Source organism: Pelodiscus sinensis, chromosome 2 (assembly GCF_052426305.1).
Source record: "Pelodiscus sinensis isolate ZL-2025 chromosome 2, ASM5242630v1, whole genome shotgun sequence".
Classification (NCBI taxonomy): domain Eukaryota; kingdom Metazoa; phylum Chordata; order Testudines; family Trionychidae; genus Pelodiscus; species Pelodiscus sinensis.
This window is the reverse complement of record NC_143053.1, coordinates 25,610,942-25,626,529: the sequence shown is the minus strand read 5'-3', so window position 1 is coordinate 25,626,529 and position 15,588 is coordinate 25,610,942. Positions and strand designations below refer to the sequence as shown.

Sequence of the window (15,588 nt, the reverse complement as noted above, 5' to 3'; positions counted from 1 at the left end):
GAGATGGTCTCTGTCTGTTGTGTTCTCCACAATATCATGTAGAGGGAGGGGGAGGCCTTTCTACCAAGATGGGGGGCAGAGGCCAGCCAGGAAGGGAGGGCCTTCGAGCAGCCATGCACAGCTGCCATCCCACAGGCCCATCAGGATGGGGTGTGCATCTGGGAGGCCCTGAGGGAGAGTTTCTCTCAAGGATCCAGTATCTCAACACAGGGCCTCCTGACTAGGGGCCTGTGCCTTGCCTCCCTATGCCTTTCCAACAACAACCCCTGCTTTTCCCCCTTCCCTGTACTGTCAATAAAGACACCAGTTTTAAGTTGAAAAACAAAAATGTTGTATTTTTTCCATAACAAAAGAAACAGGGGAGAAGGGGGGCTCAGAACCTGGATAGGAGTAGGGAGGAGCGGGGCTCAGGGCTGGGAGTGGTGCATGTTACGGCTGGAAGTGCCACCTCGGGTCTGGAGACCTCTGTAACCTCGGTGGTAGGTGGGGCTGCCTTGGATAGCGGTGATCACCCCTCAGTCATGGCTTATCCGGCTGTGGAGAATAAAGAGGGAGAGGCGGTCACTCATCCATGCAGACACTGTCCCTGAGTCTGCGCCCTTCTATGTGAGCAGTGAGCAACGGTCCTCAAGCCAGAGGATGGGGATGTCCCAGGAACATGGCCATGTGTGGCCTGCACAGCGGGCCCTGACACACAGGGGCCCCGAGATGCCTAGGGACCATGCTTCCACCTCTTCCCCATCCCACGAACAAGCAGGCAAGGGAAGTATCCATCCACACGGGGATCCCAAGGGTGGGAGAGGGGCTTGGAGCAGCCTGGCCTTCCATGGGGCCTGCACACACCTGCTCCTGGCAGCACTGTTCGCGGGAGCAGGTGGGGCCTCATGCATGCAGGCATGCCCGTGTGCCATGTGCAGCACTCCTCACTCTGTGTGGGGTCATGCATGCACCCTTGTCCCAGCGGTGGCTGGTGGTAGAAGTGTCCCCACCAGGGCTCAGACATGTGTGTGGCCTCCCCAGAGCCTGTGAGCAGGAGCCTGGGGGGTGCTCAGGGACTGCCTCCTGAGGCCATGTAGTGCAGGAGACAGGAACTATAGAGTTCTGATTAGTTTGGATGGAATGGCCTGTGTTCTTTCCTGGAGGCCTCTTTTTTCGAAAAAAACTCCCTCTTCTGTGTCCACAGAAAAAGGCTTATTTCTTGTAGAAAGGGGTTTACTGCCGTTGGAAAAAACACCCGTTCTTTCGACTTTTTGTTGAAGGAACGCAATAGCAGTGTGGACGCAAGTACTGTTTTTCTGGAAAAACACTGCAGTGTAGACATACCCTTAATGAATCAATACTACTAATTTAGAATAAGGATCTTAATTGGCTAACACATTATAAAGGCAATTTTCCCTTGCTTGATATCCATATCTACTGCTATGAATGAGCCACGTCCACTTGATTAGCCCCATTTACATAAGTACCCCCTTTCTTTTGTTGTCCTTATATATAAATATATATATACCCATGCCTCTGTAAACTCCACTCCAATTCATCTAATGAAGTGGGTTCTACCCATGAAAGCTTAAGCCCTAATAAATCTGTTAGGGTATGTCTACACAGCATTCCTCTTTCGATAGAGGAATGCAAATGAAGATATTTGAAATTGCAAATGAAGCCAGGATTTAAATATCTTGCACTTCATTTGCATAATCGTGTTATGGCGCTATTTCAAAATAGAGCTATTTTGAAATAAAACTCGCTGTGTAGACACATTATTTCGTCAGGAATAACAGTTATTCCTCAGGAATAACAGTTATTTTGAAAGAAGGGTTTTCTCTCGAAATAACATGTCTACACAGTGTGTTTTATTTCAAAATAGCGCTATTTCTAAATAGTGCCATAACATGATTATGCAAATGAAGCATGAGATATTTAAGTGCCGGCTTCATTTGCAATGAAAGGGGAATGCAGTGTAGACCTACCCTTAGTTTCTAAGGTGCCTCAGGACTCCTTGTTGTTTTTGCATATACAAACTAAAATAGGTACTCCTTGACTTTAGCCCAGTTTAGTTAAACTGACAAACTCATTTCTCATAAGGCAACAAACTGTCAACACATGGTAACAACTGATGTACATTGTGAACCTGCTCTGGGTTTTATTTGGAAAACTAGAATTGAAAATCTCCATACTGTAAGATCTCCAAATCCTCATTAAACCAGTTTTATTGCAACAATCTCACGTTCAACATCTTTCTAATACTCCATGTTCTATTTAGCTATTGTAAAGATATGTACTGTATACAGTACATTTCTAAAAAAAAAATGAAAATAGGCTCACCTCTCTATATAATTATAACAAAAGGAAAGGTGAAAAAAAGCTAAATAAAGTTGTATTGTACATGTTGCCAGCCCAACATCCTAATCATTCTGTTTGTATGTTACATCCTTTTCCTCTCCACCTGTGGACAAAAGACACCCTCTGTCTTCTTTATTTAGGCTGTAAACTCTGTGAAGTAGGGAATAACTTTTATTCTGCCTTTGTACAGTGCTGAGCATGAATTATTAAGTCCCAAACCTGACTGGGACCTCTAAGCACTATTCAGAATATAAACCATAATCAGTACTTATATGGAGCATAAACCATGTGAATTTCTGACACTGAAATGTGAAAAGTTCATCCAATTTTTAAAATGTACCATTTGCACAATTGCTACTGTAATTTTTAACCACTGAAGTCTGCAGATTACAGTACACAAAAGAAACCACAGTAACCTGTCAAACACGTCCTTTTCTTTAGCTTTTTCTTTGGCATCTCTAGATAGATGAGTGTTAATAGAAAAGCTGACAATACAAGTGCATTTATGATGCAAAACACCAAGGACAAGATGAACTGTCAAACCTTTAAGAAAAGAATAGTGCCCTTTTGTTGTGGAAATGAAGCTGTGATAATGTTCCCAGGCTATAAACTGGCAGACTGAAATGGCACACACCAGAGGAGCTTTTTCAAATTCTTTATCTATGTCAGCAGATTTTTTTCTCCTCTTGTTGTGGTTTTAGCCAAGAAAAAAATGTTAAAGTTTATGTGAACATTTTGTTACTAGTATATATCTCTTAGCAGCAAGGTTAGAGAATACAGAGCCAAACATTTTATTGTCCATTCCACAATCGCATTAAATCTGTTAGTGAAAGAAAAATATATGGACTGTGGGGTGTTTTGCTTCTAGTAGTTTAAACTACATTTAGAAATTAATTTATGTACAAAGCCAACTACTTTCCACTTCTATATGATTTTGTACTTATACCAGTGGGATAATTCATAGAAGGGATGTTAAATTTGGAAGCCTGGGCAACACAGGGGCTGTGTCTAGACTACATGCCTCTGTCGGCAGAGGCATGTAGATTAGACAGATCAGCAAAGGCAAATGAAGCCGCGATTTAAATGATCGCAGCTTCATTTACATTTACATGGCTGCCGCGCTGAACCGACAAACAGCTGATCAGCTGTTTGTCGGCTCGCCGCTAGTCTGGACGTTCCTCCTGTCGACATCAAAGCCCTTTGTCGGCAGCCCCGTTATTCCTCGTGGAATGAGGTTTACCGGGGCTGCCGACAAAGGGCTTTGATGTCGACAGGGGGAACGTCCAGACTAGCGGCGAGCCAACAAACAGCTGATCAGCTGTTTGTCGGCTCAGCGCGGCTGCCATGTAAATGTAAATGAAGCCGCGATCATTTAAATCGCGGCTTCATTTACCTTTGCTGAACAAACAAATCTACATGCCTCTGCCGACAGAGGCATGTAGTGTAGACGTACCCAGGGTGAGGACGAAGCAGGACAGCCCCGACAGGCAGGGGGTGCCGAAGGGATACAGGCTCTGGAGGTAGATGTGGGTGACTTTATGGTTTTACAAAGAGAGGACCCAACACTACGGCACGTGTGGGAGAATGCGCAGGCAGGCGCAGAGGGCGGAGAGAGAGAGGGCAGAGGGTACAGACAAGGCCCCTACTTTGAGGTGCAGGGGGACAAACTGTACTGCATTACGGGCAGGGAAGGGCCCGAAGGGGGAGAAACTCAGTTGGTCGTACCCCGGGCCTATAGGTGGCGAGTAATGGAGCTGGCCCATAACAACCCCTGGGCCGGGCACCTAGGAGTAGAAAAGACACAGCAGCGAGTACTACAATGGTTTTCCTGGCCCGGCCTCTACCAGGAAGTTAAGAAATTTTGTATATCATGCCCACAATGTCAACGAACCGCGGGGGCGAGGGTGCCCCGAGCGGCACTAGTACCCATGCCCCTAGTGACAGAACCATTCGAACATGGACCTGGTGGGCCCCCTCTAACGCACACGGAGGGGGCACCAATATATCCTGGTGATAGTCGACTATGCGACTCGGTACCCAGAGGCCGTACCACTGCGCAAAACCAACACCGCCGCGATAGCAGATGAGCTGGTAAAACTGTTCGCTCGGGTCGGACTCCCAAAAGAGATCCTGACCGACCAGGCCCCGAATTTGGTGTCACGATTAATGACGGAATTATGTAAGTGGCTACAGATTAAGAAGATTCGCACAGCGGCGTACCACCCGCAGACGGACGGGCTCGTCGAACGCTTTAACCAGACCCTGAAGGCGATGCTGAGGAAGTTAGCACAGGACGAACCACACGATTGGGACAAGTTGTTGCCCCCACTGCTCTTCGCGGTCCGGGAAGTTCCCCAGTCTTCAGTGGGGTACTCACCATTCGAGCTGTTATACGGACGACGACCGCGGGGGATATTGGATCTGGTAAGAGAAGGGTGGGAAGACCAGGCCCCGACGGCGTTGGGGGCCGTTCAGTACATCGTTAAACTGCGGGAGCGGATGCAGACGGTGGGGCGGTGGGCCCAGGACAATCTGCAAAGGGCGCAAGAAATGCAAGCCCATCATTACAATGCGGGGGCACGTACGAGGACCTTTAACCCTGGTGACCCGGTGTTAGTGCTGTTGCCAGCCGGGGAATCCAAACTCCTCGCCAGGTGGCAAGGTCCATACCGGGTGGTGCGGAAGATTGGGGAGGTGGATTATGAGGTGCTAGTAGGGGGCAGACAACGGAGGAGCCAAGTGTACCACGTTAATATGCTGAAACGGTGGGTGCCCCGGGACCCCCCCCTTGGTGGAGGCTGTCCACACGGAGATCGAGTTCGGGCGTTGGGGGGAGGAGGAGGTCACCTGGGCAGCCAGCCCCGTGGGAGAGGACTTAAACTGTGACCAACAGGAACAACTGAAGGGAGTACTGCAACGAGGATCATGTTGGATACTCCATCCCTGGCTATTAATAAATCAGGATTGGATTTTTTTGATAGTAACATGCTCTACATAAAAAAGAGTTAAGTATGGGAAGCTCTGTTGTCTGTGTTTGGAAGAAGGTCTGGCTAGATGATCACAATGGCATCTTCTGGTCTGGAAATCTATGAAAAGAAGAGAGAAGAAACAGAAAGTACAACTTGCCCACGGTCATACAATAAGTCAGAAGCAGAACTGAGAATAGAACTAAAATGTCATGGTCCAGACCAGTGACCTGTCCCTTAGACCAGTGTATCCGAATTTTATTTGGCCGAGGAACCCTTTTCAGCTTTTCAGAATTTCAAAGAACCCCTAGATTTGTCAAGCAAAAAAAAAAAAAAAAAAAAAAAAAAAAGGGGGGGGGGAGGAGGGGCGGGAAGAGAGAGGGACCCACCAATTCATGAAAATCACATTCCTTCCCCGAGACCCCCCCACCTCCCTTCCGTGAGGCCTCATCTGCTCTGTTCCCCTCCTCTCCATCACTTGCTATACCCAGCCCTTATACCTGTTTCAACCTAGTGAGAGTGAGCTGTGGGGTGGAAATGAGGGGTTTAGGTGTGGGAAGGGGAGAGAAGTACAAGGTCTGGGAGGCAATTTGGCTGCAGGAGAAGGGGCTGTTGGCTCGGGGAGGGGGCTCCAGGCTGGGGAGTGTTGGGTTCAGGTGGAAGGTTGGGGTGCTGAACAAGCCAGGGCTTGTGGATGTGAGGGTGCAGGAGTTTGGGTTGGATATGTGAGGGACTCAGGGCAAGAAGGTTGTGAGTATGATGGGCTCAGGACACAGATTTGCCATGTATGGATGGTGCAGGAGTGTTGTGGCAGAAGACTGAGGATGTGGGGATGCAGGAGTTTGGGGATGTAAGAGTCTCAGGACAGGGGGTTCCAGTGTATGATAGGCTCAGATTTGGGGTCAGGTGGTGCAGGAGTGTTATGATGCTGCAGTGAAATGGGGGTTTGGTCCCAATTGGGGTCTTGTTGGCCAGGCTTCATTTTTAAAATAAAATATGTCAAACTCAAAAAGTTTTAGCATTGTCTTTATATAGGAGAGGGGTGAGGAACCTGTTTTGAGTCAAAGGTCACTGACCCACAGAAAAGTCAGTTGGGGCCACACAAGTGAGATGCAAAAAACAAAACAAAAACCCTCCAAAAAAAACCCAAGCCTCACTAATGTGGTCCCAGATGTGCTGGTGGGGGTAGGGGACAGACTGCTGGTGGGTGCTGGGGCTGGGGAGAGGGTGCTACTGGGCACTAGGGTGACTGCCAGGGTGCTGGGACAAGGAACAGGGTGCTTCTGGGTGCAAGCGTGGATGGCAGGGTGCTGGGGCCAGGGCCAGGGTGGTGCTGAGTCTTGGGGTGTGAGGCAAGGTGCTGGGACCAGGGCGGTGCTAGGTGCTAGGGTAGATGGCAGGGCTGCCAAGGAGCGGGATAGGGATGGGGTGCAGGATCTGGGAAGGAGGTGGGGGGGCGGAAGGGGGCAAGGTCTGGGTGGTAGATAGGGTGCAGAAGCAGGCTGGATGTTGGGTGTCTAGCCAGGGGGAGGGAGCAGGAGCAGATTGGGGATAGGGTGTCTGGCTATGAGGAAGAGCGCAAGGAGTGGACTTGGGTAGGAGTTGGACCTCCCTGATCTGGCACCCTCTGGACCTGACTGGTGCCGGATGAGGAATTTTTGGTCCAGGGGAGGTCATTGCAGGGCTCCTGGTTTCCGCCCCCGTCCCCAGTCCCCACTAGGCTTCTTTGCACCTCTATCCCCTGCAACCCAACTGAGCTGCCCACTCCTGCTGGTTCCCTGCACCTCCCCCAAAACCATCCCCCACAATCCAAGGGAGCGCAGCACCAGTTCCCTGCAGCCCCTCACAGCCTAGCTGAGCTCCCCGTCTGTTCTGTATGCCCTCCCCCATCCACCTCAGCCCAGCTGAGCCCTGCACTGATTCCCTGCATGCCTCCCCCACAGGACTGCTGAACCCCATTTCCCTGCACTTCCTCCAAGCCCCGCAAAACTGCTGAGCTAAGTGCCGATTCCCTGCCTCTTACTCCCCTTGAGTCTAGCCCCGGTTTCCGGCACCTCCCTCCTCCTGCAGCCAAACTGAGCTCTGAGTTCCACACACACACATCCTCCACCCCACAGCCCAGCCCAGTCCAACCCAGCTCCCCAGATCTCCCCACTCTGCAACCCAGTTGAACTCAATTTCCCTGCACCTTCCCCCAAACCATGCAGACATGCTGAGCCAGTGCTGATTCCCTGCCTCTGCCTTCCTCCCTCCCTCCCTTTGGCTGTGTCTACACTGGCACGATCTTGCGCCAAAGCGGCCGGTCTTGCGCAAAAATTTGCTGCCTCTCTACACTGGCCGTGTGTTCTTGCACAAGTACACTGTCGGTCTCATGTATGAAATCAGGGCTTCTTGCGCAAGAACTACGATGCTCCTGCTCAGGAATAAGCCCTTTTGTGCAACTATTCTTGCAGAAGAGGCCAGTGTAGACAGGCAACATGAATTTCTTGTGCAAGAAAGCCCTATGGCTAAAATGGCCATTGGCACTTTCTTGGGCAAGAGAGTGTTCACACTTGCACAAGAGAATCTATGGCAAAGCACAGCTCGCACATGGCAGTGTGGATGTGTTCTTGCACAAGAACTCTTGCACAAGATGTTCTTGCGCAAGAAACAACCAGTGTAGACATAGCCTAAGAGTTTCCTCACATGAGCAAAATGAATTTTGTGTTGTGCCACCCAAGTTATTAATAAATATTTTTAAACCTCTACCTTTTCCCTCTGCTGCCATGTCTCCTCCCCTTGCTCCATCAGCTCCCCTGGTGCCTGCTGTCCCCCCACTCCTCACCCTCCTCTGCTGTCCTGACTCCTGCTCTTCTCACTGTCCTCAGCCCTCCTGCAACCTGCCCCCCTCCACCAGCCCTTCTCTCCTCCCCGTGCCCACTCCTCCATTAGCCCCACTCTGATCTTGTGAGCTACTCCTCCTCATCCCCTCTTCTAACACCTCCTTCTACAAACCTGCCCCGTGTCTCTCCTCTGGTGCTGGTCCCTCCCCTGCAGGTGTCTGCCCTTCTGCTTCACCCCCAGAATCCCTTGGCACCTGCCCCTTCCCTTACCCCTGCACTCTCCTGGTGCCTCCCCCTTCCCTCACTTCCCCTACCCCCTTTTTCCTGATGCCCACCCCTCACCACCCTCTGCCCTCATTCCCCTCATGCACCTGTGCCCTCACACATGACTTGCTCCATCCCGGCCTTCCTCATGCCCACCCCTTCTTTCAAGCCTTCTCCCAGCACCTCTCCTCACTCCTCTAGCCCCCAATGCCCTTACCCGCTCCTCTCCTAGCATCACCCTGTCCCCCTCCCACTGATACCTCCCCTCCTGCCTTTTTCCTCTTCTCTGCACTTGGCCCCCTGGCATTTGTCTCTCCTCCCCCCGTCCCTTTGGTGCCTTCCCCTTCCCCTTCCCCTCCGCCTCCGCACAAGCACCTTCCTCTCCCAGCCCTTCCCTTTTCCCTCTGCACAAGCCCCTTCCCTCCCTCTCCTGTACCCTCTGCCTTCCACTGTGCGGGGCTGGAGTCTGTGCTCTGTCCCCGGACTCTGAACCCGCAACTCAGCCATGTGGTGCAACATAGTGCCCAGCAGGTTTAAAATCCTGGGCCATGATGTTACGTCACATCCGGGTGTCTCCCCACCCACTAGTTTGAGCGCGCTGCGCAGGACAGCAGCAGCCAGCTAGGGGGAGCTCAGTGAAGGTTGTGTATGGCAGGGACAGGTCCGGGTCTGGGGAGAGACGCTCTGGGGTTAGGGTGGGAGGATGCGCGCGGGGGGGAGGGGGCGGTGTGTGTGGTCCGAACCTGTTCCAGCTCTAAATATTGCTGGAGCATGAGCACCACGAGCCCACACAACTTGCTGCCCATGCCTCTGCTGGCTAGCCGGCTCTCTCTCTTTTTCAGAGGGGGCGGGGGAGTGCCGTCTCCTCGCGGAACCCCTAGTTTTGCTCCACAGAACCCCAGGGTTCCCCGGAGCACCAATTGGGAAACACTGCCTTAGACAATGCTGCAGTGAAATAAACCATCCACTGCCACTAAAGGGTACTTAATATTCTTACCCTGTTTTCTAAAAAAAATATATAAATAAAACAGAGCCACAAACCAGTTAAGTAATTGCTTAACAAGTCCCTGCAAAAGCTGGGCACAGAGCCCAGGAATGACTGGTGCCCAATTGCCTCCTCCATTAAGTAATCTCAAAAATTGCTGAATTGGTGAGTATTTTAATGCAATAAATACAATAGTACTTTCCCTGCAAAAACTTCTGACTAAATTTAGCTGTGGTATTACAGGCACAACCCTGAAATCTGATGGTACGAATTTGGCATCTCTTTTCTCCAAGAAGTTATTTATTCTGCAAAGTCCAATGTATTTTAAAATTGTCCAAAGGGATTTTCAACACTCAAGTGTGCCTATCTTACACACAGCACTGTGATACTGTACATATCTGTATGCATCTGAGGACAGGATCAAACCCTACCTGCTCTTGGGATGCAGAGGTAAATAGTTTGCAGTAGTCCAACATTGCCAGTTGAAGTGCAGAATAATATTTTTATGGAACATTTCTGCTGCGGGTATAGTTTTCACAGTTATTATCAGTCATGCTTTATAGATATAAGAATCACAAAATAAAAACAAAAAAACTTTATGGCAAAGTAGCAATTCCATTCTTGAACTATGATGCACCTGAGCTCTGAATCTATTGGACATTCAAGAAGAAAATATAAACCGTGTAACAAAAACCAATGCATTTTTCCTATCTTCAGACCATGAATATTCACATTCTTGACATGAAACTGTTGTTGCTGCATTTGCAACATTTATTGTCTTTTCCTATACAAAAAGAAATATATTGCAATTTAATCATTACAACCCAATACTGCTGACCTTCCCATCTGGCATGAACTACATTACAAAAAACTAGTGAAAATTATCTTATTTTGACTGCACTTGAGTATTCACATTCCTGACAGGGCATTGCTGATATTTAGTTTAAACACTGCTTGTTCTGACTGTTAGGACATGTTGTAAATCTAGCTTTTCTATGTGATTTTTCAAACTTTTAAAAAATCTACACAAATGAAAGTTTCTTCATTTAAACCCAGCAGTAAGGCTGCTCTAAACAAGACAAAACAATTGGGAATGAATTTTGTCTTTATTGGTATGTGTACACTACAGATTTTTTTTGGAAAAACGGCTGTTTTTTTGAAAAAAACTTCAATTACTTCCACACTGCAATCATGTTCTTTCAAAAGAAAATTGAAAGAACAGAGGAGTTTTCCCAACACTGGTAAACCTCTTTCTACGAGGAAGAAGCCTTTTTGCGAAAGAGCTCTTTCGGAAAAAGGCATTTATGGACAGGCAAGAGGGAGTTCTTTTGCAAGAAGAGGAAAGACGAAAAAGCACAGGTGCCCTCATGGCCACTCTGTCCATAGTAATCACAGCTTACATGAGAGATAGCATATATTCAGTCTGGACGCTATCTTTCGAAAAAGCAGATCGCTTTTTTTCATGCGCTTTGGCAGCATGGATGCTCTATTTCAGAACAAGTTTTTTCGGAAGATCTCTCCCAGAAAAGCTTCTTTCGAAAGAAGCCTGTATTCTAGACATAGCCTATGTTATGAAGGAAACTTCCTGCTTTTTCCCCCCTGTTTTCCCCAGCCCATTATTAAATCAAACCAGACCTATTCCATTTCTTCAGATAATCAGTTCTCTTTCATTCCATACATGATTTGCTTTATGAAAGAAAAATATAGTGCTTGTCTTTATTGAACAGCAAAAAAACACTTAGCTTCAGTGAGAAAAGGGCTGCTTAATTTAATTATAATGCTTAAAACAATGATAATTTTATAACCATACCCGTGAATAGAGTGGAGCTAGATTATAGTATTCTTAGTTATGGCAAACAAAGAGTTTAGCATGAAATTCAGTTCACTACAATCTGCACAACTGCAATGTCAGGCCTAATGAACCTGCACTGTGAAAAGGGCAAGGGAAGGATTTTAGCATAAAATGATTGCCCTTCTTTGTTATTTCCCCCAAGGGGGAACTCAGAGCAGAACCCTTAAGCTTCAGATCTTAAGACTTTTCACACCCATGGTTGCTGAGTTTTCAAGGCACAATCCCAGTTCATTTGCTTGCCCTGCCAGGTCTTACCTGGCCTGGTAGGTGGGGGGACGGAAAAGGGCAGTCCTCCAGCCAGAGCGGGTGAGGGAGTGTATGGGGTGAATGCAGCACCCTCTTGCAGAGGAGGGGGTAGCTGGTGCACTGAAGGGAAACACATATTATCTCCACCTCTTTGAGTTGTACCAGGAGCCTTAGCAACCTCCCCTTTCCTCCCCCAGAGCGAATGTTTCCTTCCACGGGTGGTGGGTGGGGCTGCTGCTGGCTGGAGAAGTAGATGCCGTTCCATACTGCTCAGCCCCAAGCCAGTGTCCCCTTTGTGTGGAAGGGCCTGGCAGACCAACAAATGGCCAAGTTATTGCTGAGCATAATCTGTATTCAAATTACAAAATTAACATAATACCAATGACTTATTAAATTACTTATTTAATATTTTCTATCCCTATGCAGTTCACTTAGCAGCTTATATTTTCCCAAGTGGAAAGAACAGGTTAATCTTTAAATCTTTATATATGTTAGGTGACTCCGTAATAAGGTTTGCTTTGAACCAAGGTTAATCAGTACCGAATGGTAACTTATTACATAGGTTTATATATGCATGTACTATTGTTATTATAGGCATTGCACACACACATCCTCACCTACAATAGCTAGGACACATCTTTCCTGGTTGTCGTCAATCCACTGGTATTCTTTTTGAAAAAGACAAAAATAATAGTTAGTTAGAAAAAGTATCTGTTCTTTAGCTCGCTTGTGTGTAGAATGTTCGAGTCCATTAGGAACTGCATTTTGGAGAACAAGGTGTAACACACACACCTACTGTGGGTGGTGTATTGTCCCATGTAGTGGCACTAAGACCACTTACAGAGAGAAAGAATGGCTGATCTACAGAAGGGATGGGGAACCTAAGGCCCAGGGGCCAGATGTGGTCCCTGGCTTGCCTGGATCCCTCCTCTGGGGCTCTGGGCTCCTCCTCCCCCCCAGCATGGGGAGCCTGTGCTGGCACTCCAGCCCCTTCTGTCCCCTGCCCGACTGATTTTTCTGTGGGTCAGTAGCCCCTGACCCTAAAAAAGGTTCCCTGCTCCTAAACTACAGCCTTAGCTCAGAGCCAACTGGCTTTTAGCTCAAGCCGTAGATGCTCATGCACAAAGTGTTCCATCTGTCGGCGTTACACCGGCAATGTCTTCTGGCTTTGCCTTGTTATCAGGCATCATTCTTGGGTCAGCAGGCTGGTCTATGACATCCTTGTCTGTACTTTCTTTGGAAAGGGAAGTAAGAATATCAGCTGCTGAGTTGTCATTGTGGTGATCCCAAGAGGATTTACCTAGTCTTTTTAGCATGAAACTCTGCATAGTATCATCCTGCTGGGCTTCCCTTTATGACTTTCTGATCCAGATGGGGAATCACAGGTGTCTCACCTCAACTGATTGTTCAATCCTGAGCAGGAGATGTCAGTGACTTAGTGTGATCACCTTGTCTTTAGGTGAACAACTGAGATTCTTCAGAGGCCTCTTGATTTTTAGGTTCTGCTGTCTTCCTGAACATACTTATGACCCATTGTTTTTTGAGTCACAAAAATACAAAACTGCAGAAGTAGTTCTTCACCCATTCACATATCTCATACTTACACTTCAGACAGGCAATCTTTCATTAAAGTAAGAATTTGTGTCATCATCATCACATCTGCAATACTGGGTTTATTCCAGCTATAATGGCTCAAAATCCAGCTGCTTCAAAGGAACTTATTAAATCCTATTAACATAAAGTTTTTAAGAATATGCTGTCATGGCTCCTTCCCCACTCTGGCATGATAAATGCAGAAGTGGGGGTCAGCAAGTGTACCCCAAAGCCTTATCTACCAGGCTTTGGTATAAAACTTCCACCAAAATCTTAAAAACCTAGATCTTGGGAATAAAACTTCCGCTGCCACCACCCAAATGTTGATAAAGAAACCAGGGGAAAGATCATTTGGGAAATCTCACCCCTAAAATAAAAATCAGGGCACACCATTAACCAATGCCAGGTTAATAAAAAGAAAAGAAAGAACTTTTATTATTACAACAATATTGCAGGCATAATGACTAGATGGGAAGGAACAAAATATACTCATGGAGAAACTCCATGGGCCTAGAACTTAGTTACAAAGAAAAACCAAAACATATTTTAAACAGTGCCAGATATCAGATCCCATGCCCAACCCTTAAAACAATGAAGCCTAACGAAACTACCTAAACTTTACCCTACTTACAGAAAATGAAGAATGGTGTCTTGGAGAGAGAGAGACATGCTTGTCCCTCTCTGTAGCTGCAGAGAGCACACACAGAGAGACAAAAGGAGAGAAAGGAAAAAAAAACCAAATTCCTTTGTCCCAGTTTGAAAGTCCCACCTACATTCCTACTGGTCACTCCATCTGGCTAGGTGTAGTTAACCTCTTAATCCCCAGGCTGCTGGCTAACCCTCATAATCATGACATATGCCATTAAAGTTTATACTTGATGTCTACACATCTATATGCATATACTGTATGTCCTACACTTTTTTGTGGACTCAGTTTTCTTTTCCATCCACCTACACTCCCAACTCCTAGTTGAAAAGCATTAAGTGAAACTCATGGCTCATAAAAGATTTCCTCCTAAATCAGTAATAGTCATAAATTTAATTCTCTCCCAACCCACATTAAACATTCTATTGAGCTCCTGGTCCTATTTTTTTTCTCATTCCATCTATTTAAGAGACAGTTGTGTATTTGGAAGGTGCAAGGCTACTAGCACTGAAAACTGATTTTGCTAGGGGACCTTTACAACATAGGGAATGACTGAGTACATTTCCACACTCTATCTTTGCTGTATATCTCCACCCTCATTTTTCATTTTAATAAGATTTTGGAAAATAAAACTTGTTCAGAGAGTTTCATATTTATAGCTGTTGAAGCACTTATTCAAACTATAGTTTTATTAAAATATTTAATATAGTCTAGTTAAACATTAATAACATCCAGCATACTAATGTAGCACTTTATGCTGTGGTGGCATTAATAAAGAAAAAATGAGAGGCAGGATCTCTATTTCAAAATTACATAATATCCAATTTTCCCTTCAGCGAAGCTTAGATACTCAAGACAGCATTGGCATTTTGTATGTAATTATTTTTTTTAAATGGTGAAAGTACCGACATTTACAACTTTTTATTTTCAGTTACAGAATTAATGATATTGCTAATAACTAAGATTGTCTTTCAATTATTTAGCCTGGATAATCTGTGGCTGTTGATATTATGATTCATGCTACAATAAAAAACCCTTAAAAAGGTAAGATTGCAAAGTAAAGCACTTGAAAGTTAGGAAAAGCCAATGTTATGGCTGCATTTTCAACCATTGTTCAGCTGCCATGTGCATATATATTATGTTAGGTCTGACCTACACTTAAAAAATGTAAGTTGACATAGCTACAATGCTCAGGGGTGTGGAAAAATCCAAACCTGTGCCACCTCTATACCAACCTAACCCTGGGGTCTATACTACACACTAATGTTGCTCAGGGCAGTGGAGTTTCTATAGCAATGGAAAAAACGATTTTGTTGCTCTAGGCTGCTTCTACACTATGGAGTTACATTAGCATAGCTATGCTACTACAGCACCTCTGGTATAGACATGGCCACAGTTTCTCCCAACTTCATGTAGGAAGTCTGTTGGCAGAGCCATGGAGATAACCTGTCTTTTCTGGGTCTCAATTAAAGTGGTCAGAACAGGAGGACTTCTTGCAACCATCTGCCTCATTTACTATGACCCACATGGGTGGTGACCAAAGGTAGGGCTGGGGCTCCGCCCCTTCCACTCCAGGCCATGTCCCCCACGGGAGCTGAACTCCTCCCCCACACCTGCCCAGAGCACAGAGAGGGTGGGTGACACATGGCCCCAGACTCCCTGGCACTGGAGCACAGGGAGGGAGGGTGATGCGTGGTCCCAACCTCCCCTTCCCTGGACCACGGAGAGGGTGGGACTCAGGGACCCAGCAACACTCCCCCTCCAATATGCCTACAGGAGGTCTTCTGGGGGCAGAGTTTGGGTAGGGCCAGGCTGGAGGTTTGGGAAGGCAATGCCTTCTGCTGCCTCCTATACTTGCCACCCCTGGTGACCCA

The 15,588-nt window shown here is 47.0% G+C and overlaps 1 long non-coding RNA gene across 4 annotated transcripts; it reads right to left on the bottom strand.

The window, feature by feature from the left end:
• Positions 1-289: 289 nt before the first annotated feature.
• LOC112547052 (uncharacterized) lies at positions 290-13,766 on the bottom strand. 4 transcript variants are annotated; one of them, XR_016348691.1, is made up of 6 exons: positions 13,700-13,766; positions 12,093-12,143; positions 9,809-9,896; positions 5,188-5,426; positions 4,718-4,872; positions 290-534 (listed from the first exon to the last, which is right to left on the bottom strand). It is a non-coding gene; the product is annotated as an uncharacterized LOC112547052 (long non-coding RNA). The 4 variants fall into 4 exon arrangements; XR_016348688.1 differs by having other exon boundaries at positions 4,718-5,426; XR_016348689.1 differs by lacking the exons at positions 12,093-12,143; positions 13,700-13,766 and adding an exon at positions 11,485-11,946 and having other exon boundaries at positions 4,718-5,426.
• Positions 13,767-15,588: the final 1,822 nt, after the last annotated feature.